At 40.0% G+C, this 19854-nt stretch overlaps 1 protein-coding gene across 2 annotated transcripts in view; it reads left to right on the forward strand.

The window, feature by feature from the left end:
* The first annotated feature begins 2110 nt into the window (after positions 1–2110).
* Positions 2111–19854, forward strand: part of BCHE (butyrylcholinesterase) — a 47481-nt gene continuing 29737 nt past the window's right edge. The window contains exon 1 of one of the 2 annotated variants that reach the window (XM_010716967.4): positions 2111–2256. The gene's annotated coding sequence lies outside the window, so the exon portion shown is untranslated. Of the gene's footprint in view, positions 2257–2414; positions 2560–19854 lie in introns of those variants that run through there. The other variant, XM_010716965.4, reaches the window with a different exon arrangement.

Below are 19854 nucleotides of genomic sequence, written 5' to 3' on the forward strand. Positions count from 1 at the left end.
TTTTAAAGCCTAGATCAGGAGATGCAGAAATAGCATTGGTTAAATTGCTCTTAGAAATGAATACTCGTTGTATCTTTTGATCACATAATTTTCTCTTTATTTTACCACATTTTGCTTAAGATTACAGTCTTTTATCAAATCCAGTACTTATGTCAATATCTTAACAGTTTGTTGCCCAATTTAGAGGCTAATAAGGCTATAAGTTGGTAGGAAATGGGAATATTACTAGAAATAGCCCACAGATTTGGTAGCGGAGGAATTTTTTTTACCACAATTTGTCTTAAGTTACTCTATCTTCTGATAGAAAAATAATCTCCACGTGTGCTTTGTCTTCCCTGATCATAATCTTTTCTCAGTTTTTCAGTTTCTAAGGTTAGTGATAACACTGAAAATCATTAGCAGATGCAGGGCTTTTGCATATGCCCAGTCATTCACTTAGCAAAAAGGGCAACTCAAAAACATTCAGCAAAGAAAATGCGAGGAGCTGTTTTTACTCCACACCACATTTTGTGGTAGAACAGTAGCTATTTGTACTCAGCAGCTTCTGCCATTTTCCACTCTCTGTATTTTGGTCCTAATTCTAAAAAAGCTTTTTTTTCTTTCACTGTGAAAGAGGCAAATAAAAAATAAAAATAAAAATAAACAGATAAATATCTGTAACTTTAAGGAATGCAAATTCTTTTTTGATGTAAATGATCACAAGTTCAATAATTTAAAACTCAGTATGGCATTCTACACCAGTGGAGGATCAATACCATGTCATATTTCAGTATTTGTTAATGTATAGAAATTTGCTTCACTTATATTCCTTCTCATGTTGAGCAGCAGATTTAGGAAACATTAATGCACAATTTGTAGACTTTAAACACCACTATAGTTGGCCATAAAATGCAATGAAAACTGATTTTTAGTCATTTCTGACAGGAACCTGTCTTAATTTGATGAAATCATTACCAAAAAATAATGGTGGATTAAAAAGAAAATACTAGTGAAGGCTTGCCTGGAGTAAATGTAAATAAAATTGTAATATAGACAAGCTTGGTTTGTATATTGGCAGAGTTATGTACCCAAGACTAGAAAATCAGTTTATCATTCACTGCAGTCTCTGTGCTTGTAGTTTATCTTCAGGTAAATTCATATATTGCCTGAAATTAAACAGATTAAGGATTAATCTAGTCAATCTAACGATTGAAAATAAACTCAAAATGGGAGGGGAAAAAAATACATCAACACCAAACTGTGAAAAGTTCTGACACTTTTCAAAACGTAAACTCTGTATTTCTGCACACTTGTTTTATGCTTTTAAAAGGATGATGTTTTATTCCTTGCCAGATTTGTTCTTCTACTCAGAAAACATTTATTCTGGTTCTTGTAACACAGTGAATTTAGAATTAATGTAGCTGGTTGGGTTGGAAAAAAACAACCTTGACTGTAACACCCATCGTTTTATCGTACCAGAAATATCCTGTGTAAAAATGTAATGTGAACTAGGTTGACGGTACTTGGAAATTTAGTTAGTTAATGATTACTGTGCAAACAGGTCAAGGATCAAAACTGCCAGTAAAGTCTTATGGTTTGTAGGTAAATTATGTTTACAAGTTACAATACAGAAAGGCAGAGCTATCTTAATGTATATGGAATAACGAATCTAATACCCATGGGTGAAATGCCATGGTCTCAGTGAGTTATTTTCACAGGGTAATAATCAGAATGAGCAACACAAGTAGTCTATTTAAGTGAAATAATACATGGTTGCCATCAGCAAAGTGCTCCTTAGGTGCAACGATGTTTATTTACAAGTTATGTAAACCAAGCTGTGTGTTCTTACATTCTGTAGAACTAAACAGAAATACCATCTCAAGAATCCCAGCCTGCTCTCTTCATAAGTTTGTCATTCTAAGAACCATTTCTCTGCACAAGAATAAGGGGTAGCGACGAAGACCAAGCAGCACAGCATTACAATTTGAAAACAAGTTGGGAGGAGCTGGAAGACCCACACTGATATGTGCACCCCTATCTTTGAGAAGTCTTACAATCACCATTCCTCCTGCCATCTGTTAACTGTTAACCAGATTAGCTAACATAAGGCTGGTGTGGCTGTGCCTGCTTCTTCTGCAAACATACCTTTGTAGTTTGCAATGAACGATGATTATGTTTTGCTGAGTGGATTCTTGAGCATTATAGCAACCTGCTCTTTCACTGGTATGAGTGTGTGAGCCTCCCTTCGTATCAGCAGCTAAAATCTCACTGTGAGAGGTAAAGATTTTGGCAAAGTGGGAAATGCACAGATGGGTGATCAAAGTCAAGCAGCAGTGTCTTTCCTTAAGATGTTTGCCAAAGTGTTATTAATTAAGTACATTATTTACATTAAAAAAGTTGCTTATCTTGTGAGTTATGTGAAGTTCCTGGTCCTGAACCAGCTGCTTATCTGACAGCAGGCCAGGTGAAACAGCACTTGTGGATATTAGGAGCTTGGCTACTGAGCAACCCTTGATTGATCTGAGAAAGCTCTTCTGTGAAAAAAGAAAGGAGCAGCAAGGGAGGAAATCAGCTCTGGAGGTTGGTCTTTTCTGCTTCTCTTTAAAGTTAAGAAATAATGAAGTGGGAGAGGTGAAAGTTTGATTTGATCAGACAGGGAGTTTGGAGTAAAGGAAGAAATGCATGCCACTCCTCTATCCTTATTTCTTTGCCAATTGGTCAGAAACATCATCGTAGGTCTGATGTTGCTAGTGGGGGTTCGGTCCTCACCTCAAAGCCTGGGAGCTGACTGCAGTCCCTCCCACAGTGACCCCATGCATAGGTTCAGACCAGCTGAAGGGTACATGAGATGGCACCAGTCCTGCAAATACACAGTGTCACTTTGTGAAATCAACTGCCTTACACCCAAAATCAGGAAGAGCTGCGCATACCTTGTCCTATGCTTCAAGCTCTTCAAAGGCAGTGGGCAAAAGATTCTAAGTTGGAAACTGGGAATCTTCTGTTGTAGGAACAGCTAAGTAATAGCTAATGGCTTAAAGTGGTAATTTTGTGGTCCTTTCCATATATTCTCCAACAGTGGAAATGCAAAATATTCTCTAGGAGAACGAAGAGGCTGTTAATTGCATGGCATTACATCACCTGAGTAGTTTTGCAGTATTTCTGAATACAGCTGATTTTGGACAACCAAAGAGGATGTCTAGATATGTCCATGTCATACTGAGGGTACCTGTGTGACTTTGTGATGCATACAGGTATGTGGAAAGAAAGATGCCTTTCTAAAGTAGCTTGAGCCCAGATTACGTGTGGTCACCCCCACTGACTGGGGACTGAATCTGGTGTAAGAGAGAGGGATACATTTCCTAAATCTATCATGGCCCAAGAAAAAAAGATCAATCTTAAAACTGTATTGGAGTGAGAACTAGTGTTAGACCAAGTAAACCAAATGAGAGGAGAACTATTCACTAGTATGGAATGAAAATGTACGTACTCCTTTCTCTTTAAGGTGCTAGTGGGATATCAAGGCAGAATTAAAGTGGTTTAGGTGTCAGTTGCTTACATCTCTCAGTTCCCACTGGGAGTTTCCCAATCATCGAAAATCCAGCCGTAAGAAATGCACTTTCACCGCAGTTTGCAGCTATTTCTCTCTAACTGATAATGCTGTCAGGCAACCTTTGTGCAGCATAAGAAGCAGAGCAAACACTCCTCAGCTGATTTCTTGCTACTCTTATGTCGTATAACTGTTGGCAATAAGGCTGGGACTTCAGATGCGTTTTTCTTTGTGCTACAGTCACGCTATGAGATAGCAAACCCTATAACCTGAAGTTTACCAAGATAGGGCCTTTGCAAGGTGCTGTGCTAGGAAAACTCCTGTGAGAGCAGCCTGCTCAGACCTCATCCTTAGCCACAGCTCATCCAGACACTACCAATACCCCAAAGCTCTCACAGTTACAAATTATAGTGATTAATGTAACATGCCTGATACTTCACAGCTTGAAGCTGACTGCCAAGGAGTGCCTGTTCCTCCTTCTTCACCACTCACGAGCTCTGCTCTCACCTTTTCCCTTCTCCCCTCACTTTTCTCCCAGACGACTCTGATTTCGGGTGCACCTCTCCAAAAAAACAACACAAGATGAGCTCAGGTTTAGCTGTGGCAAGGTGAGGTTAATCTCCAATTAATGCAGTGCTGAGATAGGTGCCGTAGGTAATGAGGCTGATTAACACTCAGGATCCTGCAGCACTGCTTAGCTTTATCTTTGCTTTTTGCCTTCTGGGATTAATCTCGTTGTATACGTTTGGTCAGCCAGCGTTTGGATCTCAGGTACATTAGATTGGTCTGCCAGACAGCTCCAGGCTCCTCGGGCTCCCCATCTTTTAAATCTTTGCATAAACACCTCTGCAGTTGTACAGTAACAGGTGCTTTTAAACTAGCATACTTGTAGTGAGAAAAAGCTGCAAATCTCTACATATGTATGAATTCTAAGAAACAGTATTTTGGGGCTTTTTTTTTTCTTTCTTCCCCTCTGTGTACTTGTTTTTCTCTGGCAGAAGTTGGACTGCAGTTTCATTTCTGTGTTTTTCAAGTGACTGCTCCCCTGAAAATCCTTTCAGTCATTATGGAATTAAACAAAAGAGATTTCTGAACAGAAAAAGAAAGCACAGAAAACCAACTCCAAACTAAAGAAGTTTGCTCTCTACTAAGCAGAGGGGATATTTGGTACAACACTGTAGCAGGATAGAGATCAGGTGTGTGGCATAAAAGTTTGGATATCAGTTTCTACTGCCTCATTTCCATATAAAGATGGGTTATAGCAGACTGTCAAGGCGATGGTGCTGTAATGCAATATAGCACAAATTAGATTTTGGTGCTGCAGGTCCAATCCAGGTAATTCCAGCCCTACTTGGCAACACTTGTCCTGCTTTTATTTCCTTTGCTCCCTGTTCCTAGAGTTCCTCCCACGCAAGAAGTAACTTCTCATTTCTCTCACCAGAGTCATAAAACTGCAAAGAGTTATAAAGGAGCTCCAAATTTAGGTGTTAGGAGGAAATTCTTTATTCAGAGAGTGGTGAGGCACAGGCTGTCCAGAGACCTGTGGGTGCCCCATCCCTGGAGGTACTCAAGACCAGGTTAGATGGGTGGCAATCCTGCCTGCAGTGGGTGGGTGGAACTGGATGGATATGGCCCTTAACCATAAGGGAAGAAAGAGCCCTCCCAACTCAAGCCATTCTGGGATGAAAATATATGGGGCTGCTCAGCCCAGAGGAAAGACCAGTCACCAGGATCTCCGTGGGGGGGGGGGGGAAAGGAAGGAGGAATGATTTCGAGTAGTGCAGTGGCCCTACGTTTGTGTATAATGACTTTTCAAGAAGTTGGGGGTGGATTTTGTGTTTTGTTTGTGTGTGTGTTTTGGTCATTTTATGTGTGATTTCTTTGTAGTTTCTATGAGTAGTTTGTTGTTGTGTTTTTTTTTTTCTATTGGTAACATCTTGGCTCCATTGCTCTTGATGCGTTGCTATCAGCTTGGCTTCATTGAAGCTAGGTAGAGTTTTAGGATGGTGATAGACTGTAGCTGAAATTAAAATCCATACTTTTTCTTCCAAGAAAGTTATTCTGTAATGCCAGAAGCACCGTGGATTCACTTTCTTTTCAAATAGGAATATAGTAACACTGCAATACACAGCTGACTGTTGCTGGTGGCTTTGAGAGCTGCAATACTAAGCTATGATACTGAGCAGCCAAGGGAATGTGGTAGAGAAGTTAGAAAGCAAAACTTATATCTCAGAGAACTTGCCAGTATTTTTACATCCGTGTTCATCTCAAACTATTCTGTGAGTTTGTTTTGTAATGTCAAATCAAAGCAAGTCATGCATTCAAGGACGAACAGTAACATTCAATAGTTCTAGCCAGTTCAGCATAGGTTTGATGGAATAGTTGTGCAGAAAGAGGACTTGTAATATGAAAGACTACATGAATGAATTTTCTTTGTCAAGAAAGGTGCTGTTCAGTAGGGTCATAGTAGATAATTGTAGTGGAAATGCCAAGTCACGGCTTGAAGTAGTGATTGAACACCTGGCAGGAAGGCAGGGCCAACACATTGGAGCTCAGGTGTGTGCAGTGCAATACACCTGAGTGACCAGAAGGACTGGAGACAGGGTCCACCCCTTTCCAGACCTCATTTAAGGGTTGGCAGTGGAAACAAGGGTATCCTTCTGGAGATCCCTGCATACCTGAGGCCTTTCAAAGGTAAGCAGCTTGTTTCCTTTGTTCTCACAGCTATTGTCTTTGAGCAAATCCCCACTTGCTGCAGCCTAGGATCTAGGGCTGCTCTGCTGTCATTGCCACGTTTTCCATTGTGTTACAACAATCCTTGCTTGGGTCATGATGATAAAGTAAATGCTTACTATCTCCCCGAAAACAGATAGGTTAAATTAGGTTGGCTTACCTAGAAAAATAATGTGTCTTAAGCAGGTGTTTGTCTCTGAAATTTTATAGTAAATGTCCAGGAGTTGAAAGAGTAATATTAATGTAGAAGCCAATGATAACGCATGTAAGTAAACTTATAAATATATACATATAGTCTGGAATTGGAAGCAAGAGATCTAATGACAAATGACTGAGACTGTCAAATGCTCTTCCATTAGAAGCAGAATGGGCAAGAAATAACAAGATTGTACTTATTCAGGTAATTAGTAAGATAATACGTAATGATTTCTGATAACTTCAGATGCCTGGACATGGTGAGTGGGAAGTTCTGAGGATTCTAAGGATTTAAAAAAAAAAAAAAAACAGGTTCAGAAGAAGAAAAAAAGAAAAAAGGTAGAAGATATCAGCCTGCTCCAGCACATATGTGCTTTTGGGTTATTGTGCTTAGTAGGCCTTGTAGCTTGACTAAACAGTGTTCTTAACAGATGAGTAACACTGAAGAATCTAAGGCAATGGTGTTGTCAAATTTCTAACAAAATAAACCAGTGTTTTCAGTATTGCCTTCATCAATTTATTTATATATTTATTATAGATAGAAAAGTAAAAGGAGACACTGAAAAATATAGCCTTTTTTGTCAATGTAGATATGATAAAAATTTTAGACGTGCCAATCAATACCAATTAAGATCATAGATATCCTCTGAATTTCTGTCCAGGTGGAAATCAAATATTGACTTCCACCAGTTCCTCTGTGGGGAAGTGTCAAGGCTTCACAACTGCTATCTCACGTTGTGAATTAAAGGCAAATGCTTTATACTTTGAATGTGCTATGCACAACTTGAAGTAAAATGCAATGATTTACTATATTCTCAAAAGAGCAAATGTTCTGTGTGAGCTGGGAAACCTTCCAATCACATTTTTGGAACAAGAAGATATTTTTAGGTGGCCTACAACAGGCAGCATAAGGTACATGACAATATTACATATTCATATTAATTAATACACATTGGCATAAAAGAATTGATTTTTTTTTTTTATATCATTGCTTCATCAACCGACAACAGAACTGAAATGTTCGACTTTTTCTGCCAGTTCCTTCTTCTGTGATGCCTAAATATGAAATGCATCATAAAGCCAACTATTTTTGCAGAACTGAAGTTATCCAATTTATATTGTATATTGTAAGTGTTCCTTGTTTTTAGTCTGTTAGTCTTGATAGATGTGCTTTGGATAATTGAGTCAGATTTCTCTAATGGGTGGGACCGTATCAGTTCTTCAGCTTTTGAGATGCTGTAGAGTTGCAAGGCCCGTGCTGTTTGGCTGGTCAGAAATGAAGCAGTATTGGGAGTAAAACTGTTTTTAAGTTTTTAAAACACATTTTAAAGCTCCTGTTGTCTAGAAGACATTCCTGCTATGTTACTTCTGAATGTTTTTCTTGTTTTCTATGGCGTGGGTGAAAATTCAAAATTGAGGGAACGTGAAACAACAGCAAAATTTTGTATTGGATTTATCCTCTTAATAGCAGCCACCTGCAACATGCTAGCTATTTCTGGCTGCTTTTGAGGAATAGGCAAACATTTTTATTGAGTTGTTTAGACTTCTGTTTTGGGAGTGAAGCAGCCGTCACTGAGTTAATATCTGTGGTTATAGGTTCATGAGTCTTCATCTACCATTTTTCCTAATTGGTTATATTTACTGGAAAATGAACTGTATCCCATTTGTTTGCAGATTGAAAGTCTGCCTAAATCTGTAGTATGACTCTAATCTCTCAGAGTTTATTTGCAGTTTAAAGGTGGTTGTTGTGGTTTCTTTTTCATGCTAAATACCATTCATTCCGATGAAGTAGCAATGCATTATCCTCAGCTGCAGCATGGACTACATTTTTTTCAGTATAGAAGGGAAAAATATAAGTTGTATCTCCTTAACATTGGTTCAGACTCACTGAATGGTTTAAAAGAAAATTGTCTTTGTTCTAATTTATGAGCAATCAAAAATCACACTGAATCTTGCATTGGGACATCTCTACCAAAGAGCAACCACATTGAGATTAAGCATTGTTTTTGTGTGATGTGATAGCCTTGCAGGTGCTATTACCACCACTTAATGCATACAGGCTCATGGGCGTGATGTAAAGCAAGAGAGTACAAGTACTTCTTGCCTTAGAGGAGCTCAGAATATTTGCTGAGTAGGCTGGTACCACTTTTTACATTACTCCTGGGATTGAAACTGACAAAAATTAGTCCCAGCAGCAAGCTTTGGGGCACTTGATATATTAACCTCTCTGCATGTCAAGAATTAGCACTTCTTTCTTCTCCTTTGTCTTCTCTATCTCGCGAGCAGTTTTTAATCCATGACAGAAATTTACTTTTTGCCCTCTAGTTATCAAATTTCCATAGTTGGCCGTGGCCATGGGTTGTGTCATAAGCCGCCTACAAGTACCACTGAATGATCTTCTTCAGTCTTTTTATTCTCTATTAACATTTTCTTTTTATCAGCTTTATATGTCAAGACAGTTAACCTTTCAAATCTTTGGGGACTTTTACCTGCTACTTAATTTTCTGAATATTCTGTAGTTTTATACTGATGTTTATCAGTCCATCTAAAATACTGACGTCAGTGAAGTTGCTTCTCAGGTAACTTAGGAAATTTGATAACCTCTACAGTTGTCCAGCTGTACAGCATCTGCTCTTTCTGAGCAAATCCACATCAATACCAAATGGATGGAGAGAAGCAGGCTATAGCAGTGTTGCTATGATTACAACAGAAATTGTGTTGGGTTCGTTGGAAAAGTTTTAGAAGAGAAAGCAACCTCATCTGCAAATAACTTGTGATCCAAAAGCCAAGATGGTATCAATTCCTGGAGGGGAATTGAATAATGGAGTTATATCTTGTGTGAGAGCAATGCCTGCCCTGGTGTGCTACCACCATTCATTGAGAATGAAAGAAGAGGTGGTGGTGTTGCATAGGAAACACTGATACAGCCTCTTCCACATAATCAATTAGATTAGTGATATAAGCATGAAACTTAATGCTTTTTCCGTAGGGGAAAAGAGAAAACCAAAAACAAACAAACAAAAAAAAACATTTATGTGGGATATTCTTTTCTATTGTAGCCCCTGTTGCTGGTTTTTTTGAAATAACTTTGAGACACAGAAAAGGTCTGTGGATGTAGGGGGGAGTGCAATACTGGAAGTAAGCCACAGCGATGAACGTGAGGGGATGGTTTGTTGGAAGCTGCACTGAGCATAACATCAATTCACAGCTCAGCTTTGCAGTGTTTGCATCCTAAGCCTGTGCAGATGGGTTATTTATTTTCATACCTGAATTTCATGGCCAGCGAACACTGCCAGTGGTTTACAAAGCGAACCGAAGTCCTATGAAAAAAAGCTGAGCTGTAAAATCAAGAGGAAAATGAGTCTGAGGGACGAGTTTATTTCTGGTTTTTGAGGATTTGAGGGTCTTTCCAGGCAAATAACAGCTCTTGGGTGAGCGCATCAGCAGAGCTGTGGTGATGCACAGTGCTTAAGGGCAACAGCACAACCTGGTGGTTTATGGTTATCCTGATTCATCAAATCAGGCATCTGGTAGGAAAATCCAGGACTTTCCCTTCCCTGGAAGCCACCCTTGGTGTCTGTTCAGAATTGAAGCTGTTTCTCATTAATTCATTTGTAAGATGCTGTTTTACCTGAGGTTATCAGAATAAATAGACAGAACGATACTGCAAGAGGAAATACAAAAAGATAAATGAATAGATCTCTTCCTTTCCAACATCTATGAATCTGAAACTGCAAAGCACAGTCCTGGCCAGCTACTTTGTGTGATTTTTGTGCTGGATATGCCTGAATTTTTGTTCCAAGATAATAGCTAAATGCTTATTGCTAGAAAGAAAAAGCTTGCAATATGCACTCTGCAAAACAATATGACAAGAATAGTGCATGTGCAGGAAAAATAAAAGTTTGGCTTATTGGCTTTTTCTGCTACAATGGAATTAAAATAAATGATATGTTAACATAATCAGTATATTCAAACACAATAATACATATCATCTTTTCGTTATATCTCCACGATGTGTGATGTTGGTCAGGGTGTTCTGATGCACAGTGAAATGGGATGGGTAGCAAAGGTGCACAGAAAATTTTCGAGTACTGCTGGTTCCATTAGCTATTTTGCTTGATTTTGAAGAGCAGCTGTGTTGTGTCAGGAGTGCAGCTGACACTGGTTTAGTTGTTGAACAAAATTCCTGAATCTAGAAAGGCAGTGCCAGTCCAATGCTGGGGCTGAACCTGAGAGCAAATTTTTCTTTGGACACCTCAGCTTTTCTAAACTTGATAGAAAAAAAAAAATCCTGTTTCTTTCTTTTCTTTTTTTTTTTTTTTTCCTGAGAGGCTTACTGAGGCATTGAAAAGCTGAAATGCTTTTGGCTAAGAAGTAATGTTATGAGGATTCCTACAGGGTGGTCATCACTAATAAATGCTTGTGTTTCTCATTGCTCTGTCTTTGTACTGGAGTTCTGAATAGAGCTGAGTTATAGTCTTGGTCTGAGTAAGAGCTCTAGTCTGCATGGTAACATGGTTAATGCAATTAAACTTGCATTTGAGCTCATGTTTAAGTTTTATTTATTTCAGTGCAATTAAAAGTACATGAAATGTGAAGTGTGCTGGAATTTATGAAAATACTTATTGTTCTGTTTTAGTTTATTGTAGAGGTAAATGTTGAAGGATGCAGAAGAGAGGGTCTGTATTACTTTCATAGAGCCACTTGTGACACTGAACTGAATGCTGTATCAGCATTTACGATGCTTAGGGGTTGAACTGTCTTTTACTTGTTGTTGTAGCAATTTCATAGAAAGAATCCAGTGTGCTGCCATATGTGTCCACCACATTCTGTTCTTATTGCTCCAAAATTGGTATCAAATGACTTATGTCAGCTTAAATTTGGAAGGCAACTGCATAAGCACAAATTTTGGCTGATTTACATGTCTGTGATGATTGTAGAAGTGTTTGCTTCCTAAATTGCAGCAATGCAAGCGGTCTGCCAAGAAAATGAGCTATAATATTTTCTGTTACGTTTTTGAAAAGCTGGTTGTAATGCTTAGTCACTAACCTGAGGATAGATGGGTGCCTGCATTCAGATTTTTTTCACATGCAGTGGTTCTGCAGAGTCTCAGGTTTGGGATTTCAGGTTTTTTTTTTTCCTTTGAGGTAAATAGAATCACAGAATGGCCAGGGTTGGAAAGGACCTCAAGGATCATGAATCTCCAACCCCATTGCCACATGCAGGGTCATCAACCTCCACATTTAATACCAGTCCAGGCTGCCCGGGGCCCCATCCAACCTGGCCTTGAACACCTCCAGAGATGGACGGGGCATCCACAGCCTCTCTGGGCAGCTGTTCCAGCATCTCACCTCTCTCTCTGTAAAGAACTTCCCTCTGACATTCAACCTGAATCTTCCCTCCCTCAACTTAAAAATCATTTCTCCTTGTCCTGCTGTTAAATAGCATTGTGTGCGTTGGCCTACTAACTGTACAGAGCACTGTTGCAAATGTGAGTAACACCTGTTGGCATCATACCTCTATGGAGTTGTCAGTGTGGTGTATCTATACCCATGACTCAGTGATTCAGGAGCACCTAAAGCATGCATTGTCAAGATGCAGTGCATCCCATTGAAAGTCATTAATAGCTACACTCTGTGCAATGGCATGATGCAATGTAACAGCTGGCCCACAGAGAAACTCGAGGCATCCTGTCCAAGTCAGATATGCTGATAGCTGTGGTAGGTACTGGCACGCGGCGTGGGGACGTTGCCAATGTCCTGCCCACCAGTGACACTGCAGTAATGCCAGAAATATAGAATGGAGTGCTCACAATCCACACTGACATTCTCTCCTGTGTGTCCTGCCAAAGATTTATATTAAATGAGTGAAGGTGCGCCCTGATCAGGCCTGTTTCACGTGCCTTTGAGGCACTGTGGGGGCAACAGGAGCTGGCAGTCAGACACTTGAGTTCCAAATACAAGCCACTTGTCCTCAGCCTATTTCTTGTGGGTGCTGCTATTGTGATGCCACCTCCTGCCAAAAACTCCTGACTTCATTCTCTTGTGAAAAAAGGTTGAGGGAACTGGGCTTGTTTAGCTTGGAGAAGAGAGGGCTCCAGGGAGATCTCATTGTGGCCTTTCAGTACTTGAGTGGAGCGCATAAACAGGAAGGGGAATGGCTGTTTATAGTGGACAGTGATAGGACAAGGGGAAATGGTTTTAAACTGAAACAGGGGAGGTTTAGGTTAGATATTAGGAGGAAGTTTTTCACTCAGAGGCTGGTGACACATTGAAACAGGTTGCCCAAGGAAGTTGTGGATGCCTCATCCTTGGAGGCATTTAAGGCCAGGCTGGATGTGTCTCTGAGCAGCCTGGTCTGATGGGTGGCGACCCTGCACATAGCAGGGGGTTGGAACTAGATGATCATTGTGGTCCTTTTCAACCCAGGCCATTCTATGATTTTGTCATTTGTTTCTCACTGACCCTATCTCAAGCAAACACCTCTTCGTTTTTCAGTGGATGGGAAAGAGCTTCCTATAAATACTTAGCAAAACTTTGTTGCCTTACCTGTAGTTTTAGGCTGTGTATACTGACAGATGTTACTCTGTGCATGCCTCGTCTTTCTGCTTCCACCAGATGCCACTTTTATTAGATCTAAAGCTTTTTTTTTTTCACTTGGACCACTCTCACTTGATGTTTACTCATCCCACTACAATCACAATCAAAATTACAACCATGATGTGAAAGCCTAGCACTGCTTTCTGACAGAAGGATTTGTTCTGTATACATTAACAATAAAATTCCCTGTAGTTAATTTGAAGAGGCCGGGCTAAAGGTCTGCATCTTGCACAATTTTTGACAACATTGAGAACGGCTCACTTAAAAAATGGGGATGTGAATAAAAGAAGAGACAAGGCAGCAAAGGAGAGTTAGCAAATTGCCCTTCACTTTTCATGTGGTTAAATCCTAATCACCAGCAAATGCCCTTTCATTGGAGAGGACAGCTCATGTTTGATTTAAGGACAAGAGTCCTTAATCAGGAAACACCACAGGCTTCTGCATTTCTTTGTGTGACATTCCGAATGTTAGGTTGTTTTCATCAGCTGCTGACAGGATATTTTGCATGAACATGAAAGTTAAAATCACTCAAGTGCTTCCACTGAGCAACTCTCAGCCACTGTGCTTTGTTCCTCTAGTGGCTCTGGGAAATGCGCTGATGTTCTATTAAAGTCTGTCCCTGCAGGATAGGTAATGCTGGAGGCGCTGAAAGGCAAACCTTGTTAAACCTGAGCAGTGGTGATGCCTGCCTGTAGGTTGTGGGTTTTGTTTTTCTTCAACACGTGGGTTGCTGCTTTGGCAAAAATGCGGGCTTGTGGTTTGGTGCCACAGTACTCCATCTGTGCCTTATGAATCTTATTCCAGACCGAATCCTCACTACAACCCTTATTATGATTAATTACTGTGCACAGAGATTCCCAGCTGTGGTTGTAACTGCAACAACACGCTCTGGCAGCTCCTGGGCAGACTGCTCTAAGGACTGTCCTTCCTCATGGGACATCCACCAGCTGAGGAGCTGGCAGGGAATTCTTTTGATCATTGCTTTTGGCAACTCTTAGAAAATGCAGCCTTTAAATCCCGAGGGAGGATTTCTATTTACCGTGGGAAAAATGAATGGAGATGTTGTTTTCATTCAAGATTGCCATCAAAAATATCCTTGAGTTTCACTAATATATTGAATATCTCTCGAAAACTGAAGTCTTTAAACAAAACTGGGAAGGATGATGTTTTAATGCCCTGTGTGTCTTGATGCAATTCAACCTTCCTTACGATTTGGGCACATCTTTTAATTTCCTGGTATCTCTGGTCTGGTAAGGAAAATAGAAAGTCCTTCAGGTTGCAGGCTCTCTCTGTGTGGTTTGTACTGAACCTGCCTTCAGGCAGAAATGAGAGAATGAGCAGAGCATCATAATGTTCCTGTTGCTGCTCAATGTCTCTGAGCTGAGTCTGCCTGCAGTGCCGCGTTCTGCCTGTGCGTGCTGAGCTCTTCATTTTCTGTTCAGCCTGCTGCAGCCCGAGCTGAGGGAAATTACATGAACAGATTAGTTCTGATGTTAAAATCCTACTGCGTGATACGTAGGAATGGTCTGGGGAAAAAGTCAGTGTTGCTCTGGCTTTGTTGGTGCAAGCAAATGTGAGAGAGGGTAAAGAGAAGTTTATTGGTTCATCCATCAGGAAACTGTGGTAATCATGAGCGGAATATAGGTAAGGAACTAATGAAGTTGGCTAATGAATGAGTAGCTCATGCAAAATAATGTTTTGTAATAGTTGAATGTGATTAGTGTTTCAAGAACTCTGTTGGATTCAAAATTTTCCTGCAAGCATGTATTCAGCATCACACAGTATTGCATTTAAGTTAATGTTGCCTACTTAACATATAGACGTATAGCAGAAGCTGTGGGAGCGTACTGTACTTTGCCACGATGCCACCTGCTCTGATGACTGTTTTTCAAGCAGATGGCACTGTGATGAATTACCCGATATTCACAAATCATAGCATCTTCCTGAAAAATTTGCACAGATGTTTATAATGAGTTTCATGATTACAAAGCGCTTGCACATCCACAGAGCGAAGGGGCCTTCTGTTCAAAAGTCACTCAGCCTGAGAAGTTTGCTTTTCTGACAGGACTATAGCAGCACTCAACGGTGCCTGGGTTCCCATAAGAGTAATAATCTTTGGGCACTGCCCTGTGGCAAGAGGTCAGTGTGCGCCTATGCGCTTTGGGCCATGGAGTACCAAAATAAGTGCAACCTCTTCTAGGGTCATTGTTTTTCATGGGATGGTATTTCTTTCACGAATCACGTAGGCAAAGAGATCAAATCCTCTGTGAATTACAGAAAGTAAGGAAAAATAACTGGAAGATTTTAGAGTTTTGCTCTGATCGTAGCAAGGAAAAATATAACACGAGGGCTGACGCCAGCGACCATTAGCAACACCTTCCTCCTCCTTGAGCAGAACTGTTGGATAGGTATAACCTGACTGCCAGTGTCATGGGCTGCAGAAATCTCCTCTCCAATGCACTTTGGACGCATGGAGAGCAGCAACAGGGCATTGGTGAATTTGAAGTTTTATCTCGCCTAAACTATTTCTACTGCAGTCTGTAGCTGTGATACATCCAGGTGCCGTGAGCCACTTATTGAAAAGTGGACAAGGGCACACTGAACTTGTTTCCATTGTAATTTCCCACCAGCGGGTCCCACCGGGTCTTGGTGTGAGCCTCAATTCTTTCAATGTGTTGGATGAAATTGAATCTGAAATCAGCAATGACTTAAGCTAAGCCTTTGAACACCTCTATGGTTTTTTCATTAGAGAAACACATCTCTGACACCAAAACTGAAAGATGGAAAATCATATTAGTGATGAGGTCTAAAACAAAGTGTGAGGATTGGGAATTGGGAAGTTTCCACCTTCCCCATTCAAGATTAGATTGAAACTTTTTAGATATTACAGATAAAGGATGGGTTGTTACTGACTAAACTTTGTACCATCCGTGGTAGGCAATTTTGTTTTTTTCAGAACTGTCCAGGTATTAATTGGGCATTTCTGCTTTTGGTGCATTGGATAGCTAATGACTTTAGCTGACGAGTATATTCTCACAAGACAACAAATAAGATTTTTTTGTGTGTATCAGATTACCTTATTATGCTCCCACAAAAGATTTCAGCTCTTTGCTGACACTCCAGCCTGGCCTGTTTACTTGCATGCTAAACAGTGAGGCTATAATACTGTCATGCAAGACATGTTGTGCATACATTAATCATTCTTTACTTTCTTTATTGAATCTAATCCTTATATGAGACAAAATAATGGGTTATGTAAGAATACCATAGGAGATTAAGAGTAAATGAACATTCAAAAGAAATAATAACAGTAATGCCTCTGTTTTTCAACTGGATGTATTTCCTCATTGGCTCAGATTTCTCCAAGAGTTTTATAAAAATGCAGGCCATAATTGTGCTAATAAAGAGGAAATTATACCAACCTATAATTAGAGTAATAAGAATAAAGCTGAAGTAGATTATAATTGAACCAATAAGAGGAAAATATAATCATGTTTAATGGCTTATATGGATGTTATTGTCTTCTGTATATTTAATAAATTGGTATCCATTTTCATGATATGTACCCAAGACATCTTTCCTGATGTTATCAAATTTCCTTTCAGATCAGTTAGCTCTCATGACTGTTTGTTAATAGAAATATTGTTGGGAAATTCTGCTGGTCACAAACAACATCTGAGGTTGCCTGGGCAGAGCAGACCTATTCTGTGTTTGTTGTCACGGTCCAGAAAGGCTCATCATGGGTTAGGGCGATGGCAATCAGAACGTTAGAAATCAGTAGAATAGCAGTTGTCTCTGCAAATGAATTGTATAGGAGATCAACATAGGGAGGGTCCTTATCTCCCCAGCAAAAGCCTCATGTTGAGACAATCCCCTGCTCCTCACAGAAGACCAGCTGTAACACTTAGATGGCAATTACTCATCACGGATGTCCCAAGCTCTGCTTCATTACTCTTTTGGTTCTGGCAAACACCTATTCCTCCATCTGTGTGTTGCCATGTTGTTGGTTTACCCATCTTCACTCTGTAAGCTCCTCTGGAATGAGGCTTCTTCAGATAACCAGCACAAAGGCAGAACTTCATGTAGGTTTGGAGACAGCTGCATTCACCCCTAGTAACACTCAATCTCAACAGGCTTCTTTAGCGTGTCAGTGTTTCACATCAACATATACATAGAGTTGTGCAGCACCAAAACAGGTAATGGTCCTTCTCAGAGTCATTCTGTATGGACAACTACTGTACAGAGATGCTTTGCAAGAACGATAAACTCAGTTTGAAAACAAAGGTTTATATCTTCACGTGCGCAGTCACACAGTGTGAATAGAAGCTTTAAAGCTGAGCAGTAGTGGGTCCTTGCTGCCACTGAGCACCTATCTTCTGTTTTTTCACCTGAAGGTTTCATAGCTTTTGGCTTCTGTCTTTTCCCCCTTGAGTTTTTGAGCTGCTAACTGTTCAAATCTGCAGTTTCACCTTTCTTATCTTGTACAGTTTGAGTGTTTTCTCCACAGCTTTTTCTGAGGCCGTAACAGTTTTCTCAGAAGTGCAAGTCAAGGTCATCCAGCTTGCTCTGTGGGAAAACCCAGCTTGGGACTGGAGATAGCTGAGGCCCTAAGGGAGCTTACCAATGCTGGAATTTAAATAAAAACCCCTATCTCTCTCTTTTTTTTTTTTTTTTTTTTAATGTGGCATTTAATCTAGGATAGCCATATATATTTTTTTTCTTTCGACTTTCTTCTTAGCAATTAAGAAAATAAGAATGTTCCCTACTTCATGCACTATCACGTACTTCACATGCGATTGCCTTTATTTTGAAGTGATGTTTGCAAAGCATTTCAGCCCAGCTGTTCCCGTGAGAGCCCAGGTGTTCTTTCTGAGGCTGCAGATGGCTCAGAAGGGTCAAATATAGAGAAGGGGACCAAGGGGACCCTTCTCACCTGAACAGACCTTGAAAGCCCAGAGGTCATCCTGGGAGAGAGGTGTGCTTTCCATTGGGAGTATCTGAAATAAATCTCTTTCCAAATGGGACCTCTCCTGCCAAAATTCCTGCATCAGTGGGAGGTCTATATCATAGGTACGTGTTGAGTTCTTATATTTGGTGGAGATTTTGTTGAGAACCTTGCCTTAAATAAGGGTTTGCATGACCTCAGAATATAGTCTGATGGATAGATAGGTAGACTGATAGATGTAGATATTTGAAATTACTGGTGTATATCCATATCTATATATTTATGTGTGTGTTATTTTTATTTTATATATATATATTTAAATATATATGCCTCTCTCTCTATATAGAACACTGGCCATTTATCTGTCTTTCTCTCCATATATGTCTTTGGTTGTGTACTTCTTTTTATTTCATGCTCCCAAAGGAAAACTGAGAGAAATGTCCAAAGAATTACCAAAGGTGTTAAGTACATTTAATCTCTAATTCTCAGTCAGGTATTTTTAGTAAGCTAAGTAATAACTAAAATAAGTGTTTCCTCTCACTCTCACGGTGGTGGAACTTTAATTTATATGTTAATTTTTCTAATTAGAGGAGAAATCATAAAAGAGGGCTTACTTTTCTTAAGTATGGTCTCACATTGGTCTAAAGTATAGTAGTCAAGAATTATAATGATGTGCACAGTCTGCCTTGGTTAATGGCAGCCGGGTAATACCAAGGTGGAACTGACAGCATTTGCTACTGCCCCAAAACCAGCCTGAATACTCGTTTGCCATGAGGTCACCATCTCAGGGGTGCGTTTCAGTCTCCTGCTGCTGTTCTGCCACTAAGAATAGAACGGCTTGTCTTAAGCATTAGAAATAACTCATTTAAGTGGTCTCTAGCACGATTTGGGGCTTTTGATTCATTCTTCTGTGTGTCACCTGGCAGTGTTCCTGAAAGAGGTGTTAGAGAAAGTCTGTGCATGTCAGAGAACATGTGGAACTGCCTTAATTCAGATGGCAAAACATATTGCTTCATGCAGGAAACTGCCCTTAACATATTTTAATCACCTGGGGTTGCGTCTGGAATTGGTTCCAAATTAATCCCAGTTTGTTATTTATGTAACTGCGACCAAGATCCTGACCAAGAGTTCTGAATTTCAAGCTAGCAATTGTATTGGATGCTTCCACACTAAAAATTTGGGGGTTTATAATCTGAATTAGGTTTAGACTGGGACACATTCTCTCCCACAAACATGTCCCTGCAATTTACCTATTAGATATCTGATCCTGAAAGTAGACTGTAAAACTATCAGAATAAACCACATGACAGTGCTTTCTTGAGCTTTCCTGTATTAAAACACTATTTCATGTGCTAGCTTCTAAAAAAAAGAAATCATTTACAGTCTCCATGTCAAGGTCTATAAACTTCATACATTTTATTTCTGCTTTATTTCTGTTCTATGCATTGCCAAATATTGCTTTTGTGTAATTGAAACAGAGCTGTAGTTTGATTATTAAGCAGAGGGAAAGTAATTGTTTTGAGCTCTAACTGGAAGCAAACCTGGAAAAATGGGTATTTTTCTTTTTATTTTAGTGACACATTAGAGAGTACATCTGCTCAGGGCCAGGAGCCTCAAAACCAAGGGGTGGTTTCATGTGGTAGCTCAGGGGCGTGAGTTTGAGAAGACGTCTTGTTAAGTTGTATAATCTACCTTCACTTCTCCTTTCCTCTTCTCTATTCTGCCTTCTCCAGTACTTCAAAACATCTGCTATTGACATTATCTCTCTGGAATCAACTCCATTGCAGGCAGCACCCCGGGTCCTGCTCCCAGCTGGGGACAGAGCAGGCAGGGTCACAAGCACCATGGGTCCCTGC

The sequence above is a fragment of the Meleagris gallopavo genome, chromosome 11, assembly GCF_905368555.1.
Source record: "Meleagris gallopavo chromosome 11, MGAL_WU_HG_1.1, whole genome shotgun sequence".
Classification (NCBI taxonomy): domain Eukaryota; kingdom Metazoa; phylum Chordata; class Aves; order Galliformes; family Phasianidae; genus Meleagris; species Meleagris gallopavo.